This window comes from Natator depressus, chromosome 1 (assembly GCF_965152275.1).
Source record: "Natator depressus isolate rNatDep1 chromosome 1, rNatDep2.hap1, whole genome shotgun sequence".
Taxonomy (NCBI): Eukaryota; Metazoa; Chordata; order Testudines; family Cheloniidae; genus Natator; species Natator depressus.
This window is the reverse complement of record NC_134234.1, coordinates 202,793,702-202,817,298: the sequence shown is the minus strand read 5'-3', so window position 1 is coordinate 202,817,298 and position 23,597 is coordinate 202,793,702. Positions and strand designations below refer to the sequence as shown.

The following is a 23,597-nucleotide window of genomic DNA, read 5'->3' as shown; positions in this document are numbered from 1 at the left end:
TTCTACTCCCTTCCACAATGCCCGGCCCCCGGGGCACCCACCTCCCCGGTCGCCGACGTCGTGACTCTCCCCAGCCAGCCCGCCATGTATGTGCCCGCCTCCACGCGCGCAGAGCGGGCTCTGCAGCCCCCCGCGGGGCAGGAGTGACGGGCCCCCTCCCCGCACCTGGCCGAGGAGAGCACCTGCTCTGATGCGTGAGTCTGAGAGTTTCTAGCTCATCTTAACCCCCCCCCCCCCCCCCGCAATGAGAATTGGCTGTTTCAAGTTCCCCTCCGTTTGGGAGGCGCCCCCTGCCTCGGACCCTTCTCCCGGGGCGGGGGGCAGATAAACTCTGCTGGGGCTCTACATACTTGGTTTTCTTTTTTCCCTACAGGGGTGGTGGTGGACTGTTTGGAAACTCCCTGCACCTCGCCGTGGGTGGAGGATAAAGAATTGTACAGGCTTTCTCTAGCTGGGCAAACACAATTTTAAACAAGAAGCACAGAAACTGTTCTTTTTAATGTGTGTGTGTGTGTGGGGGGTGTATTTTAATTGAAAAACGCACTGGCTGCTCAGATGGAGATGAAGGAGGGTTGACAATTTTTGCAGAGTTCATGGAAAGTTCAGCTCACCAGTTTATCTGGTTTAAAGGATTAAAAAGAGTGGTAAAAATAAGGCTGCGACCCTGCATCTAGCTCTGTGCAGGCACAGGGATCTGTCTAGACTCTATGTGGAACCAGTTACAGGACAGGATTGGGACCTAAATGTCCTTCCAGTGTTACTAACAGCACAGGGAATTAACTTTAGGTAGTAGTTTATTAAAATGGAGAGAGAGTTAAAATCTGACTTGCTTTTCTACATTAATGCTCTGTTTACTTCTTGTGTTTCATTCAGTTTGGACAATCAAGCTAGAATAGTTAGTTGCACTTACCCATTCGAAGAACATAAGAATGGCTGTACTGGGTCAGACCAATGGCCCATCTAGCCCAGTATCCTGTTTTCCGATAGTGGCCAGTGCCAGGTGCTTCAGAGGGAATGAACAGAACAGGGCAATTATGGAGTGATGATACATGCCTTGTTGTCCATACTCAGTTTCTGACAGTCAGAGATTTAGGGGCATGGGGATACATCCCTGAACATCTTGGTTAATAGCCATTGATGGACCTGTCCTCTTATTCTTTTTTTAACCCAGTTATACTTTTGGTCTAATTCTTTTGATGACTATTGCAGTGCTCCATACATTTTCACAGACGAATTAGCAGTTCTTTCTTGACTCTCCTGCATTAGCACAGGGCAGTAATGTTTGGGTTGCAAATACTGTAGGTAAAAGTTTGCATGATGATAGAAATATCTCCTAAATAAATTACTGAACCTGCATTTGGGGCCTGACTGGCACTTTTTGAAGTGACAGGCAGATGTAACCACAATTTGCAAATTTCTTGCTGCAGATAATTTTTCTGGAAAAAGCTATTGTGTGTAAATGATGATTATTTTATAGTCCTGTTGACAGCATCCTGGAAACACCTCCGCTCTCTAAAAGGCAGTGCATTAAAAGCATTTTTGCTTTGTTGTTTGGCATTTTGTGGTGACACAGCTGAGTGCCTCACTGAATGATTTTTAAAAATTAAAAACAATCCTCTGGAAAGATCCTGTTTGTAATGGGATCCTACTGGTGCTTGGTAAATGCAGGGACTTCTTGCAAGAAGATCTGGTAGCAAGATGCCAAATTATGGATCTGTTCAACTACTTGTTTCACAGAAGGCCATATGTCCTCAGCAAGCCTGTTGGATTGTGTATTTTATTTTTGGGCTGGGGTGGTGAGAGGGGATGGGATGTGAACAAACCTACTGATAAAGTTGCGTACAATCAGTCAGCATGGGGGAAGGGAGAGAGAGAAGCTGATTTGCCTTTCAGTGTTGAACCATCATTATTGTTCTACTTCTAAGCAATGGAAACACTGCAAAGCACTTGGCACCCAAGCCTGAAAGAGGCTGAGCATCTTCAACTCCACTTGACTTCTCTGGGAGTTAAGGGAGCTTAGCACCTCAGACCACTTGACCCTTTGCATATTTCAGAGAATGCAGTTTAATTTTTTTTCTAGGTGCCTTTGCCTAGGTCTGAATTTTCCATTGCAGATAGTTTGCAGACTAAAAGGGGCTGAGGAGTTGCCTGCCACTGAATATGTTGCCGGTAGGAAATTAGATCCCAGGTAACTCAGCTGTCTGTTAGGAGCTGTAAGTATTGTATTACAGCTGGCATTTCTTATGCAACCTTTGTGTTTCTCCTCCATCACCTTATACATACTGTATAACTGCATTTTGTATGTATCTTTCATACATACCCCGGCACTATACAGTTAGCCCCAGATCCTCAGAGGTTCTTAGGTGCTTAAATGCCTTTGAGGATCTGGACTTGAGCCTGGGTGTTTATGTTCTAATGCAACAAGAAGATACGAATTTGATGCGAGAATCACTGGGGGAAGTTCTATGGTTTGTGTTATGCTGGAGGTCAGATTAGTTGAGCATTATCACCCCTTCTGACTCTCAGATCTATGTACCTGACTTTACTGTCACAAAAAAATGTTTACTCCTATTAGGCCAACATAACTATGGTGGAACAAGCTGGGCTCCATTCTGCCTCCTGCATCAGCAACACAACTATTAGCTAAATTCCACAGCTGCCCTGCCCTGAAAAGAGATGTTACACTTCCTAGGGTTATCAACCATCCTGAAATTTGTGCCATCTGATTTTTGTAGCAGTGCTGCTTTGATCACCTCCAGGAGTAATTAAGGAGATTTCAGTATGTTTGGAATGCTAGGGTGCTATTGTGTGGGATCTCATGAAAACAGTAGCTCTACCTTTAAGCCTGGCTAGAGCATCCTTAGAGCACTGTTCGGCTCTGAAAAGTGACTTATCTAAAAACAACCCTTTCTTTCTCCACAGCTCGTCCTCTTGAGCATATAGCTGCTGACTTTTGTGATTAATTACATTGTATTTTTAATTAATTGTCCCCCTGCACCTGCAGTGTGAGCTAGATGCCTATTGTTGTTTTATAAATCAAATAAATAATCAACTTTTACTGCCTTTTACTCCTGTGAGCCCTACAGAAACAGCATAGCTAAGGGGGGTTGGAGCTGTAGGCTATCCTTCCTTGTGCATCATTGCATAATTGTTTACCATGCTCTGGTGACACCTGTGCAAACTCGTTGAAGGCAATGGCAATAGGTGTCACGGGGAGGCGTAAGTTATCCTGCAGAATCTTTACTGCTGCTGATGGAGGTGACAAGGAAAGAGCCCAGCATGACCCTCAGATTCCAGGGTCAGTTGGCGGGGCTCATATTTAGAAACCCCTCATTTCACTTGCAGACTGAGCATATTTGGTATGGAAATCACTGAGAGACTATAAAGCAGAGCCCCACAGTGCCATTTTAGAATCGCTTTTTTGAGTAGACCTGCACTTTAAACGCTGGGTGGCATTGGCAGCCTGTGATATGCAGGAGGTCAGACTAGATGATCCCTTCTGGCCTTAAACTTTATGAATGTATGACACTCTGACTTGTCCTTGCATGGCCCATCACCATATACCTGGGCATTGGACAAAGGATGAAGAAGCAGTAATTGAGAGCTGTGCCCAGTGGCACAGAGATGAGCAACCATTCAACAGCCAAGCAAGTCCTGTCCCTGGGCCAATGCAGATGAAATCTCGGAACAGTGGGAAAGGACATCACAGGGAACCTCAAATGTCTTGGAAGGTAAAAGAGGAAAAATGGTTGTCCAGGGATATAAAACCTAGATTTATTGAGGCATGATGAGTATATGCCAGTATGCCCCTGATATTGCATCCCAGTGTGAGGATAATGGTCCACAGCACGCTGATTTAGTGCTGTAGTGGATAAGTGCAAATGTCAGACTGTCATGATACAACATCATGACATGTCTTTGTCCTGCAAGACAACAGAGCACAGGTGGCTGCCCTCAGTAGCTTTGACTCTCATGAGTAGAGCATTCAGGGGTTTGTCTATGGAGAAGTTTAAATATTCATGAGAATGGAGAAGAGAGATGCCTTGTCCAGAGTCTGAATCTGCTGAAATATTCATTGTCCTCAGTGATGCTTATCTGATATTGGAGTAGCGAAGCACAAAGCAGCAGGGAGTGGCTCCTCTATTGGGCAGTAGGGAGCAGGTGGCAGGATGTAGAAACTATAGTTAAATATTTCAAAAGCTTTGCAGGCTCAGGGGGCTGGTGCTAGAGTAGCTCATCCTTCACTCTAGGGGACTGCTTGGGATCCAGGCTGGGCTAGCGGGGTTGAAAAGTGATGATCATTTCAGAGGTGTTTGGTGATCTCTCTGAAATGAGTCTGGGGGGAGGGAGTTTCAGTCCAGTTCCCAGTGGATAAGTGTCCCCAAAACCACCATCACAGCTGGACCCCTGGTAGACATTCTCAGCGAAGAAGATAAGGACTTACAGGCACAGGGACTGACGTGTGCTGGTACCGAGAGGTCTGATGCGAGACACATTGGTGGGTGGTAGTGTTGTGGTTTGCCCTGTTGCTGTTTGTGGCTAAACAGAGGCTACAGATTTTCTTTTTAAAATAATAAAAGGTCTGTATTTCATTTCATTATTCCATTAAAATGTAAGACTGTCTCTGTGGGGGAGGGAGTTGTTTCCTCCTCCCAGAGTTCCTCTGCATCCATGCTGGGTAACGTACTGATGTGTGTGCACCCTTATGCCCTCCGCTTGATGGGGACAGGGTGTGCATGAGTGTGTGCATGCATGTATTCTTGTTCTCTGTTCTGTGCGCTGAAGTCAGGGTTTGGAGGTCAGATGAATCCGTCATGATGGTAAGTTTCCCAGCCTCATGGCATTGCACTGGCACAGCGTAACCTTTAATCACAACATTGTGTTTCAGCAATGTGCCCGGCAGCGGTGTGATGGGTCATGACGAGAGGCGACTCGTGGGAGAGGCATGAAGGGTCAAGTGCCCCTTCAGCAGGGAGAGGAAGGGGCGGGACCGGAGCCTCTTCCAGCCATGGTACCTGGGACCCTGCCCAGCGCAGCGCAGCGGTTGACTGGGAGAGCACCTGGCTGCGGCAGAAGCAGGCCGCTCCCTGGAGACCGCAGGGCCCCTGAACTGGGGGTGGGGCGGGGAGAAGTCACCTAGGGAGGTCACGTGCCCTCCCGCACAGTGACAACATTTGAACAATCACATTCGATCTTGGCGGTGCAGTAATCTTAGTAGGTTAGTTTGCTCTTGGTATCTGTATTGATTGAGGCCTGAAAAAAGCCAATAAGCCCCAACATAGCTCAAGTGGTATTAACCTGGGTTTGGGGGCAGTGATAATGATTCCCTTCCCCACTGCACAGGTGATTCAGCTGAAAACAGTGACATCTTGGTGGAGATGGCTATAGCCCGCCCTGAGGTCACTGAGATCTGGTGTCATGGCCTGCAGCCTTTCAAGCAAAGTTGGGTCAGGGCTGCTTCTTAATTGTCCAGCTTGTTTTCAGTTGAATAATATGCAGTTCTCCCTGCCCTCAGCCATTTAGGGTCCAGCCTCTGCAGCAGGGGTGGGCAAACTATGGCCCAGGGGCCACATCCGGCCCTTCAGCCATTTTAATCCGGCCCTCAAGCTCCCGCTGACTGGGGAGCGGGGTCTGGGGCTTGCCCCACTACGCACGTGCAGTGGCTCCATGCAGCTCCCGGAAGCAGCGGCATGTCCCCCCCTGGCTCCTATGTGTAGGGGCAGCCAGGGGGCTCCACACACTGCCCTCGCCCCAAGCGCCACTCCCACAGCTCCCATTGGCAGGGAACAAATTGGGGTGGGGGGGGCCTCAGAAAGAAGCAGTTGAGAACCCCTCCACTAAACAACCCTTTCAGTGGAGCCGCTCTAGGTAAGATCTCTTGCTGTTTCACTTTCTGCATGTGAAGCGCCTGCCTGATACTTAAGGAAAGTGCTGTAAGCTCTGCCAAGCTTGACGCCTGGAGCTGTGGATTATCTCAGCATGATGGGAAAAGAGAATCCAAACACTGAGGGCTGTATTGCTTCCCTGTTGTTTTTGGAAGGCAGAGCTGTTTACAGTTTGTTTTCTTCATTTAGTCCATGCTGTGGACTTACACATGGCATTCAGCAATCCCCACAGGAGGGTTAACTATGGGGAGGGGTGGTTTAGAGGGTATGGAATTGCTTAGAGTCAGTTACAGAGCCAGGGACTCTTGTTCTCTCCATCCAATAAATTCTTGTCATGTCATTATCAGCTTCAGCAAGTCTTTGCGCCGAATCTCCTTTTGCTGTAAATTTCATTTCCCATTTTCCTTTCTTTGGGAATCTATGGAATCTATCCATCTGTCTCTGTGTATTTCTGATGTGCCTATCACTATACCGCCACTAGGATTAGGCAAATATCCTGCAAGGTGCAAAGAGTGGGAGATTTGGGTGCTTAGCGCCTTGTAGAATTATCTTCCTGGTTCAGAAAACATGAGTGCTTTTTTGGTGCATATAAATATCCTTTATTGCTGAATATAAACAGTAGCTCATGGAGTGATAGATAAAGGACCTGGACTATCTAGGTCTTATACATTCTAGAACTGAATAATAGTGATAATTTTATATTTTAATGCTAATTAAAATATGATCACTTTTTTACATTAATACCTTTTGCTGCAGTGAGTGAAGCCAAACACAGGTGGGCTTCCCTCACTATGAAAATTGGCTAAAAGCAGAATGAAATTGACCAGCATGCTTTCACTTTCCCAAGCTGAACAAAATGCAAAGAACAAACAAGCAGCATCAGTGGCAAGAAATTAGATTTTAAAAAAAATCATTGTTTTAATAAACTTGGGTATTAGCAGCAAAATGAGTAAGACATTTAAAAATTGAAAGAGGTCACCTGGGCCTATTTATGTGAAAATATCTCCCACCAGAGGGTAACTCGGTGACTTCCCCTCACTGCATTTCTTGTAAAGTCAGAGTGAAGGGTTTGCGGCTCTCTGGTGTTTGTAGGGAATGAGACCTCTCCAGTGTTGCCAACTCTTGGGATATCTGTTGATTTTTTTCCTCTTACAATCTCCGCTCCTGGAATTATGGAGATTCTCCATCTTTTATTTTTAAAACAATGTAAGTGGTTGCAGAGAAAAGCTTGAAAACATGAATCTTGAAGGTTTAAATATCAGAAGGCAAACTTAAAAAAAAACCCTGTAATGTATTATTTAAAAACACATCTCATGATTTTTAAGCCAGTCTCATGGTTGTTGCAGGCCCTGACTCATGACTTGTGAGTGGTTGGCAATACCGCAGTGGATCCTGGGAATCAAAAGAGAAAGGATCCCTCTGGGTTTGTTGTGATTTTTCCAGATCAGAAACCTAGTGAAAAACCTGAACCCTAGCCTGAGGGTTTTATTAAATGAAATGTAAAACCCATATTCTTGTGATTCACATTGTAGGCATAGTTACTGCAATCTTCCATTGTTCTGTACTGTTTCCTTAGACATTAAATAAACTCTTTCCAATTTACTTGCTTTTTTAGCATCCAATTAAAGTTTTAACTAAATCAGTCTGACTGTGCTAAAAACTTGTTTGATGCTGACCTAGCCGGACAGGAATGCAGGTCTTTTAAAAATTGACACAATTCTGAATTCAGCTGTTCACTCTTCTGAGATCTTTAGGTCCTCAGTTTTCTACCTTTTGACTCATTGAACTTCTTCACAAACACAGATCAAATCTGGATCTTCTATTTTAAATGCTAAAAAAGAGCATGGAACCAGCCAGGATTCAGGATTTTTTGTCTTGTCTGGACTCTTGTATTTTGTATCATAACTTTTTAAAATAGTTGTTTTTATTTTTGCCTCTTTTTGTGGTTCCACAACATAATTACAGATTGGTCCTTGATTTTGGGTGGTTTTAAAGGCAAAAAGAGACTGTTCTTTAATGAAGTTGAGAGCTTTGATAGAGCCTGGAACAGGGATTTAAATGATCATTCCAGCTGTTCTTTGATGAGAATGAGGGCACTGAAAATGTCTTATTTGCAGAATCTTCATATTCATCATAGTTTTGTTCTTCTACTTTGGTAGACAAAGTTTTGTTCAATGATGCCTTTGATCTTGAAGAATCCAAAGAAATATTTCTGGCAGATTTCATGAGTTGAGTATGAATCTTTTCTATCTTACACTTGTGAACTTTTACATTAGAAGAATTTGGTGTTCATTATTTCAGGCCACTTAGTCACTCGTTTCCCATCAATTTTAGGCACGCTGAATTAGATATATTCAGACGCTGATGTTTGGTAATAACTAAATGCTAATCCATTTGCTGTATTGAGCAGCAGCTTTCACATGTACTACAGTTAGGCTGAGAAACTGCAGTCTAGTGAATCCAACACTGAAGACTGAGGAAAAAACAAACAAAGAAAGGTAAGCGAACCGGTTTAATGTAAAACTCACATTCCCAGATGCCCTGACCATCTTCCAGAACTGTCTAGATGCTAGTTGACTGAGCCCTCCTAACAATCTGTGACTCCTCTCACAAAATCCAATGCTTGTTGAATCCACCCACAAGCTACACTCCTCTCCCCAACCGGTAACGACTTCACTCGTTTCCCTTCCCCTCTAGATTATTGTTTCTTAACAAGCCTAATGGGCATAACCAAAAACCTTGACATTCTTGTCACTTTCGGAGAACTTCTTAGGCCTGGTCTACACTATGAGTTGAGGTTGAATTTAGCAGCGTTATCTCGTTTTAACCCTGCACCCGTCCACACAATGAAGCCCTTTTTTTCGACTTAAAGGGCTCTTAAAATAGATTTCTTTATTCCACCCCCGACGAGGGGATTAGCGCTGAAATTGGCCTTGCCGGGTCAAATTTGGGGTACTGTGGATGCAAGTGGACGGTATTGGCCTCCGGGAGTTATCCCAGAGTGCTTAGTTGTGACCGCTTTGGACAGTGCTCTCAACTCAGATGCACTGGCCAGGTAGACAGGAAAAGCTTCGCGAACTTTTGAATCTCATTTCCTGTTTGGCCAACGTGGTGAGCTCACCTGCACAGGTCACCATGCAGAGCTCATCATCACAGGAGACCATGCAGTCCCAGAATTGCCAAAGAGCTCCAGCATGGACCGAACGGGAGGTACAGGATCTGATTGCTGTGTGGGGAGACGAGTCCATGCTGGCAAAACTCCTTTCGAAAAGATGAAATGCCAAAATATTTGAAAAAAATTTCCAAGGGCATGAAGGACAGAGGCTATAACAGGGACCCGCAGCAGTGCCGTGTGAAACTTCAGGAGCTCAGGCAAGCCTACCAAAAAACCAGAGAGGCAAACGGCCGCTCCAGTTCAGAGCCTCAGACATGCCGCTTCTATGATGAGCTGCATGCCACTCTAGGGGGTGCAGCCACCACTACTCCAACCCTGTGCTTTGACTCTGTCCAAGGAGTGGGAGGCAACGCGAAAGCGGGTTTTGGGGGCGAGGAAGATGATAGCTTACAGCAAGGAAGCGGAGAAACCGGTTTCCCCGACAGCCAGGATCTGTTTATCACCCTGGACCTGGACCCAGTACCTCCCAAACCCACCCAAGGCAGGCTCCCAGACCCTGAAGGCAGAGAAGGGACCTCTGGTGAGTGTACCTTTGTAAATATTATACATGGTTTAAAAGCAAGTGTGTTTAATGATTAATTTGTCCTGGCATTCGCGGCCAGTACAGCTACTGGAAAAGTCTGTTAATGTGTATGGGGATGGAACGGAAATCCTCCAGGGACATCCCAATGAAACTCTCCTAGATATACTCCCAAAGCCTTTGCAAAAGGTTTCTGGGGAGGGCAGCCTTATTCTGTCCTCCACGGTAGGACACTTTTCCACGGCAGGCCAGCAGCACGTAGTCTGGAATCATTGCATAAGAAAGCATGGCAGTGTGTGGCCCCGGGGTTTGCTGGCATTCAAGCAACGTCCGTTCTTTATCTCTCTGTGTTATTCTCAGGAGTGTGATATCATTCATGGTCACCTGGTTGAAATAGGGGAATTTTATTAAGGGGACATTCAGAGGTGGCCGTTCGTGCTGGGCTGTTTGTCTGTGGCTGAACAGAAATCTTCCCCACTGTTAGCCACGCGGTGGGGGGAGGGGTGAAGCGATCATCCCAGAGAATTGGAGGGGGGGGGGGGTTAGTTGGGTTTCTGCTGCACGTGAACCCGGAAACCGCAGCCCCTCCTTTTAAATGGCCAACCCATTTTTAATGGCCAACCCAACAGTTACTGCGTATGTGAAATGAGGGCGCTGCTGTTTGAAGCCATTCCCACATGTTAAGAAGGTTAAAGAAGCCAAAAGCCTGTGGCTTATCATGGCTGCCTGCAAGCCGAATTCTGCTGTCCGGCCCTTGGTGAGTGATCTCTCACACCAAACCGGCATACCCTCAATAAGAGGCAAAATGCGACCTTGTAATGAAAGCACATGTGCTATGTAATGTTAACAGCAAGGTTTACCATGAAAGAGTGTACCCATTGTTCTATAAAATGGGTCTTTTTTAGCTACCACTCTCCCTTTTTTTTTTTCCCTCCACCAGCTGCATATGTTTCTCCTTCCCAGAGGCTAGCGAAGATTAGAAGGCGAAAAAACCGCACTCGTGATGAAATGTTCTCTGACCTCATGCTGTCCTCCCACACTGACAGAGCATAGCAAAATACGTGGAGGCAGACAATCTCAGAGTCGCAGGAAAACACAATCTGACCGTGAGGAGAGGTGGCGGGCTGAAGATGGTAGGTGGCGTCAGCTTGCTGAAAGAAGGCAGGAGTCAATGCTCAGGCTGCTGGAGGATCAAACTCATATGCTCCAGCGTATGGTTGAGCTGCAGAAAAGGCAGCAGGAGCACAGCCTGCCGCTATAGCCCCTGTGTAACCAACCACCCTCCTCCCCAAGTTCCATAGCCTCCTCACCCAGATGCCCAAGAACACGGTGGGGGGGTCCTCTGGCACCCAGCCACTCCACCCCAGAGGATTGTCCAAGCAACAGAAGGCTGGCATTCAATAAGTTTTAGAGTGCTGTGTGGCCATGTCCTTCCCTCCTCCACCACCCCACTCGGTGCTTCCCTCCTCCACTACCCCTCCCAGGCTACCTTGGCAGTTATCCCCATATTTGTGTGATGAATAAATAAAGAATGCATGAACATGAAGGAACAATGACTTAATTGCCTCTGCAGGCTGTGATCGAAGGGGAGAGAGGAGGGTGCTTAGCTTACAGGAAAGTAGAGTGAAACCAGGGGAGGTTTCCATCAAGGAGAACCAAACAGAACTGTCACACCGTAGCCATTCCTGAAACCGGTTTTCAAAGCTTCTCTGATGCGCACCGCGCCCTCCTGTACTCTTCTAACTGCCCTGGTGTCTGGCTGGGCATAATCAGCAGCCACGCTATTTGCCTCAACCTCCCACCCTGCCATAAACGTCTCCCCCTTACTCTCACAGATTATTGTGGAGTGCACAGCAAGCAGTAATAACAATGGGAATATTGGTTTTGCTGAGGTCTAACTGAGTCAGTAAACTGCGCCAGTGCACTTTTAAACATCCAAATGTACATTCTACCACCATTCTGCACTTGCTCAGCCTATAGTTGAACAGCTCCTGACTACTGTCCAGGGTGCCTGTGTATGGCTTCATGAGCCATGGCATTAAGGGGTAGGCTGCGTCCAAGGATAGCTATAGGCATTTCAGCATCCCCAACGGTTATTTTCTGGTCCGGAAAGTAAGTCCCTTGCTGCAGCTGTTTCCACAGACAAGAGTTCCTGAAGATGCAAGCGTCATGTACCTTTCCCGGCCATCCCACGTTGATGTTGGTGAAACGTCCCTTGTGATCCACCAGTGCTTGCAGCACCATTGAAAAGTACCCCTTTCGGTTTATGTACTGGCTGCCTTGGTGCTTCGGTGCCAAGACAGGGATATGGGTTCTGTCTATGGCCCCACCACAGTTAGGGAATCCCATTGCAGCAAAGCCATCCACTATGACCTGCACATTTCCCAGAGTCACTACCCTTCATATCAGCAGCTCAGTGATAGCATTGGCTACTTACATCATAGCAGCCCCCACACTAGATTTGCCCACTCCAAATTGATTCCCAACTGACCGGTAGCTGTCTGGCGTTGCAAGCTTCCAGAGGGCTATCGCCACTTGCTTGTGAACTGTGAGGGCTGCTCTCATCTTGGTATTCTTGTGCTTCAGGGCAGGGGAAAGCAAATCATAAAATTCCATGAAAGTGCCCTTATGCATGCAAAAGTTTCACAGCCACTGGGAATCATCCCAGACCTGCAACACTATGCAGTCCCAGCACTCTGTGCTTGTTTCCCGGGCCCAGAATTGGCGTTCCATGCCATGAACCTGCCCAATTGACTCCATGTTATACACATTGCAGGGGCCCGTATTTTGTGAGAATTCTATGTCCGTGTGCCCATCACTCTTGTCACCGCGCTGCAGTCACCTCCTCCTTGCCTGGTTTCGCTTTTCTTGCAGGTTATGGTTCTGCATATCCTGCTGGATAATGTGTACAGTGTTTATAGTGCTCATAATTGCCGCGGTGATCTGAGCGGGCTCCATGTTCCCAGTGCTATGGCGTCTGTGCTGAAAAAAAGTCATGAAACGATTGTCTGCCGTTGCTGACTGAGGGAGGGGCGACTGACGACATGGCTTACAGGGTTGGCTTACAGGGAATTAAAATCAACAAAGGGGGTGGCTTTGCATCAAAGAGAAACAGAATGGCCCCCTCAAGGATAGAACTCAAAACCCTGGGTTTAGCAGGTCGTTGATTTTTCAGTGGGAGGGAGGAGAAAATGAATACAAAACAAATATGGTCTATTTCTTGTTTTGATCCACTTCATCTATCTTTATACATCTTGCTGGCAGCAGACAGTGCAGTACGACTGCTGGCCATCGTCATCTCCTGGGTGCTCGGCAGAAGACAGTGCAGTATGATTGCTGGCCATCATAGTCTCCTGGCTGCTCATTAGAAGACGGTGCAGTAGGACTGCCGGCAGGACTGAATTGCCATGAGCCTAAACTTAAAAGGGAAATGACCTGGCTGAATCACTCCCATGTTTGCCCAGGCGCTCCTGACCGACCTCACTGAGGTCGGCTAAAAGAGCACCTTGGAGTATGGCGACGATGGCTACCAGTCATACTGCACTGTCTGCTGCCAAAAGGCAATGAGCTGCTGCTGTGTAGCAGTGCAGTACTGTGTCTGCCAGCACCCAGGAGACATACGGTGAGCTGAGCAGGCTCCATGCTTGCTATGGTATGGCGCCTGCTCGGGTAACCCAGGAAAAAAGGCGCAAAACGATTGTCTGCTGTTGCTTTCACGGAGGGAGGGAGGGAAGGGAGGCCTGACGATATGTACCCAGAACCACCCGTGACAATGTTTTTGCCCCATCAGGCATTGGGATTTCTACCCAGAATTCAAATGGGCTCAAGTGGGCTGCAGGAACTGTGGGATAGCTACCCACAGTGCAATGCTCCTGAAGTCGACTGTTGCTGCGGTACTGTGGACGCACTCTGCCGACTAAATGCCAACTAAATGCACTTAGAGCATTTGTGTGGGGACACACACAATTGACTGTGTACAAACGCTTTCTACAAAACCGACTTCTATAAATTTGACCTAATTTCATAGCGTAGACATAGCCTTAGAAGCTGAAGCGCTTAAGTGAAGAGGCTACTACACCAAGGGGAAATTTTCTCTTGTCAGCGTAGTTCATCCACCTCCCCAAGAGGCAGTAGCTATGTCGATGGGAGAAGCCATCCTGTCGACATAGCTCTGTCTACATGGGGGAGTTAGATTGGTATAACTACATCGCTCAGGGGTGTGGATTTTTCATACCCCTGAGCAACGTAGTTATACCGATATAGGTCTGTAGTGTAGACCTGGCCTGAAATTGGAGACTATGGGTTTCCAGTATCAAAACCCTTTCAGCTATATTCATGTAAATACATCAAAGTGACAGAAGCCCAGAAAAGGAGTGGGGGGGGGGGGAAGACAACTCACAAACAATCAACGTGCTTTAGTTTTGTGTCCATGTGATGGGTGTGACTCACCACTGTGACGCCCTCTGCTGGATGTCCCAGGACCACAGCATCCTCTTCATGACGCAGCCCTCCGGCTATGCTGCGCTCTGTGCTCCCCACTCAGGACCAGCTCTAGGCACCAGCAAAGCAAGCACATACCTGGGGTGGAATAATTCCAGGGGCAGCATTCCAGACATTTTTTTTTTTTTTTTTTGCTTGGGCAGTTGTGCTCTCAGATCAGAAAAAACCTAGAGCCAGCCCTGTCCCCACTTCTGTGGGAATGGCAGTCCACTGTCCATCCACTTCCCCAGTGGTGAGTGGGGACCAGGGGGACCTGCACCCACTCACTATTCTAGGTCCTGACCCCAGGACCCTGTAGATGGCAGCCACATGCTGCATTCCCCTCCAACCCCTTAGTCTACTTCCCTGGGTCACTTCCTGGCAGCCCCAGCACCTTCTCCGCCCATGTCTCAGGGCTTCAGTATGCCAGCTGGGAGCTGGGAGCTGGGAGCTCGAGCCCACTCCCACTCCCACTCCCACTCCCACTCCCACTCCCACTCCCACTCCCACTCCCACTCCCACTCCCACTCCCACTCCCACTCCCACTCCCACTCCCACTCCCACTCCCACTCCCACTCCCAGCACTGCTCTGTGAAGGTGCTAGCTCCTGCAAGGCAACCAGTTTTCCCTCTTCAAGCTACAAGGAGTGACTGAAGCTGCTAGCTCTGCAGCCCTTCTTGTATGGGCCAGCCCAGCCCTGATTGGCTGCTTCTCGCAGCCCCTCCCTAATTGGCTGCCTCCTGCGCAGACTCCCTAGGGCTCTATTAACCCCCTGTGGGGTAGTGTGGGGCACATGACCCATCACAGTCCCCGTCAGAAAACACAGATACCTGCACATAAACCTGACTCACTGTTGTTAACTTGACACATTGCAGCATTAGTTCAACGCCAACTTGGAGGAAGGGCACCACCTGCTGCATCATCACCACCACCGCCGCCTCGTGCAACACTCTGGGGCTTCTCATTGATGTGACAGCCCTGTTTTGTGTATGAGAGCTGACAAGATGGCCGCCCGAGCTTCCTGATTAGAGCCAAGTGCAGCAGTGAACTGCAAGTGTCAGTGCACCAGCCCTAATTATCACTGTGGAGTGATGTGATTTACACTGCAGCACTGGCCATTGCATAGCAAGGGCGTCAGAGCCTTCCCAAAAGGGGGCGGGGCAGGTGCCCCCACCCCCGAGGCCCTGTCCTCCTCTTCCCCCCCTGAGGCCCTGCCTCTTCCCCAGAGGTCCCGCCCCTGGCCAAGCCAGAAGCTGGGGTGGGGCCAAAAGCAGACCCCCTGCCCAAGGCAGGCGGAGGGACCCAGGCTCCCCACAGCTGCCCACATGGCTCTCCCCGACCTGGCTCTGGCCGTGGAGGGGCCTCGGAGCCACCACCTGCCATGATAAGAGACTTGCAGGCAGCTGTGGAGAGCTGCGATGCAGCCCCTCCACCTGCCTGCAGTGGGGGGGGGGTCCACCAAGACCAGCCCCTGGCCCTGGGCCCCAACTCAGGGCAGGCGGAGGGACACAGGCTCCCCACAGCTGCCTGTGCGGCTCGTCCCAAGGCCGGGCTGTGGCTCTGAGGTCCCCCTCTCAGGCCAGAGGCAGGTTGGGAAGAGCCACGCAGGCAGCTGTGGGGAGCTGGCATGAAGTCGCAGACCTTGCACGTCCACCTGCCCTGGGCTGGGCAAGGACATGGGCCAGGGGCTGCTCTCAGCCCCTCTTCATTGCAGGCAGGTGGAGGGTTTGCATGGCCCACACCAGCTGCTGGCCTGGCCGGGGGGCTGGGGCTGCTGTGGGGAAAAGTGGATGGGACAGGCCTGTCCACTTTCAAAAAGTGGGAGGGCTATGGTCCCCGCCCCACCCCTGTTCCACGGCACTGTCACATAGAGTTCTGCTGCTGGGGGCTGCCATGTTGGACTTACCACTGGGGCCTTAAAGGAGTCATCATCTCCTGTTCGCCTGGCAGCTTTCTGAAACTTGATTGATGCTCCTTGCTTTCCTGGGCTTCCGTGAAAGGAAGCAGTGTGATTTCCACAAGCTCTAATTAGAGGAAGGAGAGCAAATGAGATGGCTGTTGCCTTTTGGCAATATTCACATCAGCACTTTATTGCATGCTAATGAGTGCTAATTGTCCTTGGTGACCAGCTTTCATGGAAACAGCACTGAATCCTTTTGCACAATAGCGTGAAAGTGTTTCTGAGAGGCTAGGACCTTGGAAAGTTTGAAGAATCCTCTTCCCTTGCGAAGGGGCAGCAGTGCACAGGAACGCAAAGCCTGCTTTGAACTTTGATTCCTGGACAAAGGCTCTGATTCCCTGCCAGCTCTCCACGTTGTTCCTGAAGCAGAGCTCTCGCTAGATCTCTGGGCTTCCACACTTTTTTTTTTTTTTTTTTTTTTTTAACCCAAAGCTCCCTTTTAGATTCATGGATTCTAAGGGATCATTGTGATAAGCTAGTCTGACCTCCCATGTAGCACAGAACTCCCCCAAAATAATTCCGAGAACAGGTATTTTAGAAAAACATTCAATTTGATTTAAAAATAGTCAGTGATGGAGAATCCCCCACACCTGGCTGGATGGGTATATGGGTGCCCCTTCCCCCATTCCCACCCAGCCCTGCATCCTGTGTGAGAGGAGTTCCTTTGTTGAGAATTTCTCAGATACTATTTTGTATTCAGTTGCTAACAAACAGCATGGCCCACGTGTGCCGCTGCGGGCAGGGCTTGCGTGGGCCGGGGAAGTATACAGAGAGCCTCCCCGGCTTTCTGCACTGTCAGTCAGATTCCCTGTGCTAGAGAGAATCCCAGATGCCTGGAGAGTTCAGGGATGGTGCGGCTCTACACAGGTCCCTGTGCAGGGCAGGGAGCAAAGCATACAACCTGGCCCTCTTTGGGGATTGTGAGGCTCACCTTGTTAGAAGAAATTTGGTCTTAGAATAAAGATGTGAGCATATGGGATTCACACTGCAACTTTTGCTTTCCTTGCTGATAGACGCTCATGGCCATCTGTTATTAGGTGTGCAAGACTACTGGGGTGACCCCTTCGGGGGAAGTCACAGAGCTAACTTATTTCCTTTCTAAAGAGCTTGGCCCAGTCACTTGGGACAGGCCCTACTCTGCTAGTGGCCCAACTTGTACCCCAACCAGGGAAATCCCAACCATCTGTGCAGGAACTCCATGAGCTTCTTTAGAGGTTCCTATGAACTTCTTCATGGTGAGGCGGGATGGGGTTTGCCTCTCTGTGGAAGAAACAGGGGCTTTGGCCTCCAGATCATACAGATCTTCTGAGATATTAAAGTACTGGTGTCTGGGAGATCTGGTAAGGACCAGTGCCACCCATGCAGCAGTCCTGTATTTGCACCAGCTCCAGAGTCCCCTGCCTGCTTTCTCTGGCTCCCTCTCTGTCCGCGTGGCTCCACTGACCTTCTCATGGGCAGGGAGAAATCTACACACAGTGGGAGAATGCCCAGGCATGATCTGGGCTATTGATATTACATGGATTGTTTGCCATGGGTGTGCCTATCTCTCTGTAGTTCTCTGTGTCGTGATACCATGTCTGTGGGCTCTGGCACACTGTGCATTGGTTAGATTAAATCCAAATCAAACTTTTTCTGCAACAGTATCCCTTTTTATTTGTTCAACCTGTCATCTGTGCACTGGTTTATAAAATTCTACATTGATTTATATAAAAAACCCTCAATGACTCACCCTGGGATATATAAGTGGGAATTGCTGCAGTGATCTGAAGTCAAAGTAGCAATGGTTTGGGTACTCTGATCTATCTTGTCAGCCAGGTAAGCTTACCATTGTCATAGACAGTCCCTTACACCAAAAAATCACAACAGTATTCAGGTTACTCCCAGTCCCAAAGGACTAGTCACTTACCCAATGTCAGTTGTGTCTTAGATCTCTCCCCAAAGACAATGCTTGTAGCTGATCCTATAACTATCTAAAGATTTATTTTATTGGAAAAGGAAATGAGTTATTTACAAGATTAAAGGAGGTAAACATAGATACACACAAATGAGTTCCAATCTTAAGTTTAAAAAAGTAATAGAAGATTCTATAATAAGCAAGTTCTCTATGTCCTTTCGGGCTAACCCAGGCCAAGCACTGGGGATCTTTTGCTTATGTTTAGTAATCCTTGCCCCTCAGATTTGAAGCAGTGTAAAAGATGCACTTCTTCCTTGTCAGGAAGGGATTTTTATTCCTTGCCCTCTTCTGCTTTGAATTGTCAATTCAGCTGTTGGGAGCAATTTACTTGTACAGCTCCTCTTCGTGGGGTGCGGGTGGGGGGGCAATCAACAAAATCTTTTGTCCTCTGATGTTTCACAATGGTTCGCTGGTGCTGATGGGCCTCCCTTGGTTGGGCAGAAGATACCAGTTTCCAACAGGAGATGTTATTTCACACTTGCTAATGCTTCTCTCCTGTCTGGTGATTTACAGTTAACAGAGCAAACCTCTTACATATTACCTTATACATGGGCGGCGGGTATCATAGGCATGGGAAGGCTCTGCCTTCCCAAACAGCCTGATGTGTCCCCACCCATGCTCAGGCCCCATCCTGCCTTCTGTAAGGCCATCCCCTTTGTGCCAGAGGCTGGGGCGGGCAGGCTGGGGGCTGCGGTGCACCCCTGGGGCCATGCCACGCCATCCATCCTCCAGGCGCTGGGGCTGCGCTGCCTGCCTGTCTGCCCACCCAGCACTGGGGCTGGAGCTGGCAGCTCAGCCTGGAGGCAGCTTCAGGGGAGAGGGAGCCGGCCTGCCAGGGGTCGGACCGGGCGGCGTAGCCTGGGGAGGCTGGGGCCATGCTGTCCGGCACTCGGGGGCTGGGGCCGCCCTGCCTGGTGTGGCAGGGGGCGGGGCTGAGGGCACTAGCCTGGGACAGGGGACAGTGGCCACGGGGGGGCTGGGCTCCGGTGGGCATGGAAGGGGCGTGGCCTTGGGCAGAAGGGGCGGGGCGGGGCTAGCCAGGGGTTCACCCACTGCCCATGACCTTATATCATGGGATACAGATGTTATAAGTGAGATTAATGCATGCAGCAACTCACACACATTTCTTAAAAGCTTAACACATTCTTATAATTCTAATACCATTTTTAACAATACTAACCCACAGGTGAGCCAGATGGCTTCCAGCTATGTAATGGTCAGTATTCAGTTGAGACTGAGGGGTCTTGGCATGAGCTGTCACCTGGTCTGCCACATCACAGCTGGATTCTTGAAAGAGCAGAATTGTGTTGGTATTTGAATGGGATATCTCAGAAGGAAAAAAATTCTGTGTCAGATTGTGGCAGGGGTGCTGCTACAGAAGCCCTTAATCAGCTCCTTCGATTCCTGCCCCAATCAGGGAGACTGAATTAGTGTTGGGGAAACTGCCCTATGTTTGCCTAGTAACTGACCACACCTGCCAGCCTCATTAGGAGGAGCTAGCTATAAGCCTGGAAGGAAGTGAGAGAAAGGGACTAAGAGTGCGAGGTCAGGTTCAGAGGGAGTAGGAGCCTCCTAGTCTGTTGCTGGCCAGGCCTGTGGTAGGCCAAGCAGTTGTAAAGCCTGTATCTAGTTGGAACCTGGGGGTGGGAAACTGATCATGAATAAAGAACATGGGTGTTGCACCAGACTGAAGTGTCCCTGATTAATGGAGGAGAGGGGCCAACAGCCTGAATCTGGAGGGGTGCTGTGGGTACCTCGTTGCACACGTACAATTTTGGTCCATAAGCCTTTTAATAATAGGCTCAGATAGGATAACTACTGAAACAGTAGCTTCTCTTTTCACTTACGAGGCAGCCCTCCTGCTTTTTGGCTGCAGAGGTGTGGGGCTTAGTTCCATGCTGGAATGGATACCTCACAAATACAGATAATCCTGTGTAGATGTTTTAATTTACTGGGGGCCAGATTCTCAGATGATGTGAATCAGAATCTACACCAATTACACTAGCTGAGAACCTGCCCTTAGGTTCTGTGGCAATATGAGCCTTGATCATCTAAAATAAAACGTAATAATCGTAAGTCAAATCATGAGACCCTTTTTCAGTTTTCACCCAGTTCTTCCTTACACACTGAAGTCCGTAAGAGTTTTGCATGAGGAATGATCCCAGAATCTGGCCATATTTCTGACCAAAGGGAATTAATTTTTATATCGGGGAAGCTAGCAGTGCAGTGGAGAAAACAAAGGAAGGTCATGAAGGAAAGGCCGTCTACATGCCAATGAACCTGATTTGCATTTAGGCTACAGTTGTGAAGATACATCGCTGTTAAACAGCAGCTAGGAGAAAAGTCTGAATTTTGCACTCACCTCATCTATTGTTATGAGCAAATAAATAATGATCTGCCACCCTTCTGTCCCTCTTCTACAACTGCTAACTGCACTGGACTCACCTCTGGTTGTGCAGCGGAAGCCAATTAAAAATGTTGCCCATGCTAATTGAATAAGGATGCTTGAATAGAAGTATGACCTCATATCTAAAATGGTAATGAGGGCTGTTAAAACCCCACAACAAAGAATTAAAGAGGAAATAGAAGCTAAGGTGATGAGGAGAACCATTGCAGAGTGACATGATGTAATACCCGGCAGCCAGAGCGCTGCGAGAGAGAAAAAATTTAGAGATGTTAGACTTTTAATCCTACTTAATAAATAGACTGGTCCAGTGTCGATAGCTAAACTGTCACTCAGACCCCCATTCAGCAAAGCATTTACGCATATTCATAGGTCCATAGATTTCAGAGCCAGAAGGGACCATTGTGATCATCTAGTCTGACCCCCTGTACAACACAAGCCATAGAACTTCCCCCAAATAATTCCCAGAGCAGATCTTTTGGTAAAACATCCAATCTCGATTTAAAAATTGTCAGTGATGGAGAATCCACCACAACCCTGGGTAATTGTTCCAATGGCTAATTAATCTCTGCTAAATTTTACGCTTTATTTCCAGACTGAAATTATGTTTAATTTAAGCATGCGAGTAATCTCTTCCCTGTTAAATAAAGCACTTAAGACCATACTTAAATTGCATTAAATTTCAGGTGCTTGTGTTGCTGCTTGTGTTATTCCTTTGTTTATTTAATGAATTTGTTATTTGCTGGAATGAGATGAATCCCCAAGAAGTCAGCTGCAGCCCCCATGGAAGGATCCAGTATAGATTTGCCCTGGAATTCTTCTGCTGCTAAATAATGAGATCATTGCTGAAAGCAGCCAGTTCATGATGCTGCATAGACTGTAGCCCTGCACATGGAACCTGAAGGGTGCTCTCACTGGAGAGCCCCCTCTTCTGCATGGGAGCAAGAAGAGTCGTGTGACAGAGTCAGTATTGCACCCCCAAAACTCCGAATCTGAGCAGGGATGGGCCTCCGCAGAAGGGCTCTTTCTGGTGTGCTTGTTCAAGCCACTGGTAAGACCTCGTTTGGAATACGGTGTACAATTCTAGTCACCCATGTCTGAATTTAAATTGGAACAGCTGCAGAGAAGAGCTACTAGGGTAATCAGGGGAATGGAGGGCCTGTCTTATGAGAGGAGACTGGAAGAGTTTGGCTTGTTTAGACTAGCAAAAAGAAGGCAAAGGGGATATGATTTCTCTCTAGAAATACGGTAGGGGTAAATACCATGGAGGGTGAGGTGCTATTTAAGTTAACTGACAATGTTGGCACCAAAAAAATGGCTATAACCTGGCCACGAACAAATTTAGACAGGAAATGTAAAGGTTTCTAACAGAGGGGTGGAGTTGTGGGAGCAAACGACATAATTCATTTTAAGAAGAGCTGGACAAATTTCTGAGAGCAGTTGTATGCCAGGGTTGCTTGTGATGGTGGGGGGACAGGCCCAACAACCCAGGGCTCACGTCCTGTTCATGGCCCTGTGCCCCTAAGTGTCATGCTTCAGGGGTCCAGCTGTTTTTCCCCAATGTATTCTGAGAGGGCAGGTTTTAAATATATTCTTCCTCAGAAGGATCAGGGATGATGATGGCTGGAGATGGGACACTGGGCAGGGCAGCCAGGGCTCTGGGATGGCACAGAGTATTCGCTTTCTCTATTCTCAAGTTCATGCTTGGCTGGCTGGTTCTTGCTCACATGCTCAGGGTCTAACCGATCGCCATATGTGGAGTCAGGAAGGAATTTTCCCCCAGATCAGACTAGCAGTGACCTTGGGGGGTTTTCACCTTCCTCTGCATTCTGTGGGTATAGGTCTCTTGCAGGATTATCTGAGTATATCTGACTGAATCATTTCCCTGCCATTTCAGGGGCCTTGAGCACTGGTGCACCTTGCTCCCTCCTATTCTATGCCTGGAGCCCGTAATAATCTAGTCTCCTATGGATCTTATTTTCTTTGGTCTCATTTCCATTGTTGGGTTTAGTGGTAGGTGCTGGGTAGCGTTGTGACAGATTTTCATTACCAGTCTGCCTGGGGCCACAGTTGATCAGGCTGGGGCCACAGGATCTTTTTGGGGAGGAGATGACGAGGCACACCAAGTGTCTAAATTTAAAAGGTTTATTAATAAAATAATAAAATAACAACAGAGTGTTGGGAATGCTCCCACGTCACTCAGGGGAAGAAAGAAAGCGTTAATGCCCCAAGCCCTAACCCACTTTCATACTCACACATGCACGACCCAGACTGGCCAAGTCTGGGTGTAATGTCAGAAGAAGGGGGGTGGGAGGTGGACGGGAGTGCTGTCCTGGGCCCAGGCCATCCAAGGATCTGCTGTGCTCTCCGAGTTGCTCCAGCTCTCAGGAGGGTTTTAAGTCCTGGGCTCCTTGGGGGGATGGGGAGGGGACAGGCAGGGAGGTAGTCCACTCAGGGACCTCTGCTTCTGGTGCTCTTTATGCCAGTCCAAACCGGCTTGCTGTGGCCTCCTCGGTTTCCCAAAACATCCCGGCTCCGGAGACTTTGTTTTCCCTTCTATTGGCCTTCGCTGTCGCCATCTCATTTGCTCTCACTGTTCTCGCTGCTATCTCTGCAGCTCTGCTCAACTTAGTTCTCCTCTTCTCACGGCTGGGCAGCTGCTGATTTCTCGTCAAGCCTGTGACCTTGGGCCGGGGCCAGCGTCTTATCTTCACATGGAGCTAGCTGAAGTGTTGAGTTAACCCGTTCTCTGCTCTTCTTCTTTCTCCCCCCCGGCCTCTCGTATTCTGCAAAGGAAACGTCCACTCTCCACTCACACATCGTTGACCCTCCCCAAAATGCTTTGCAATGCTTGCAACAGTGTTAGCCACGTACAATGCAGATCTGCCTTCCCTGAAGACTCCCTGAGGGATGGGGGGCCATTGGGGTGTGACAGCGTTGGTGGCCTATGATACATTGGATGTCAGCCCAGATGACCTAGTAGACCCTTCTGGCCTTCAACTCCATGACTCTGTTCTTTCCCTCCTGCACCAGAATGAAATCCTGCAGGGGATTCCCCTCTTGCAAGTGCTCTCGCGGCGCAGCATCCCCAGCCCCAGAGGCCCAGGCAGTGTGGCTGGAGCACCTCCAGCTCCTGTGCGGCCAGCCCCAGAATGCCGGACGGTGCGGTCTGAGTGCCAGGTGGGCAGCACGGCCCCAGCACCAGCCACCCCCAGTCCCT

General features: G+C 48.5%; 1 protein-coding gene and 1 long non-coding RNA gene across 6 annotated transcripts in view; one reads left to right on the top strand and one right to left on the bottom strand.

Moving 5' to 3' along the window:
* The first annotated feature begins 9 nt into the window (after positions 1-9).
* Positions 10-23,597, top strand: part of GPR156 (G protein-coupled receptor 156) — a 57,165-nt gene continuing 33,577 nt past the window's right edge. The window contains exons 1-3 of the mRNA XM_074974607.1: positions 10-194; positions 9,398-9,580; positions 10,521-10,713. The gene's annotated coding sequence lies outside the window, so the exon portion shown is untranslated. The remainder of the gene's footprint in view (positions 195-9,397; positions 9,581-10,520; positions 10,714-23,597) is intronic.
* Positions 11,123-23,436, bottom strand: LOC142000400 (uncharacterized). Of its 5 annotated transcripts, none has more exons than XR_012642237.1 (7): positions 22,633-23,436; positions 19,154-19,260; positions 17,926-17,989; positions 15,966-16,083; positions 14,911-15,080; positions 14,030-14,158; positions 11,123-12,562 (listed from the first exon to the last, which is right to left on the bottom strand). It is a non-coding gene; the product is annotated as an uncharacterized LOC142000400 (long non-coding RNA). The 5 variants fall into 5 exon arrangements; XR_012642236.1 differs by having other exon boundaries at positions 14,911-15,037; positions 22,633-23,435; XR_012642231.1 differs by lacking the exon at positions 14,911-15,080 and having other exon boundaries at positions 22,633-23,427.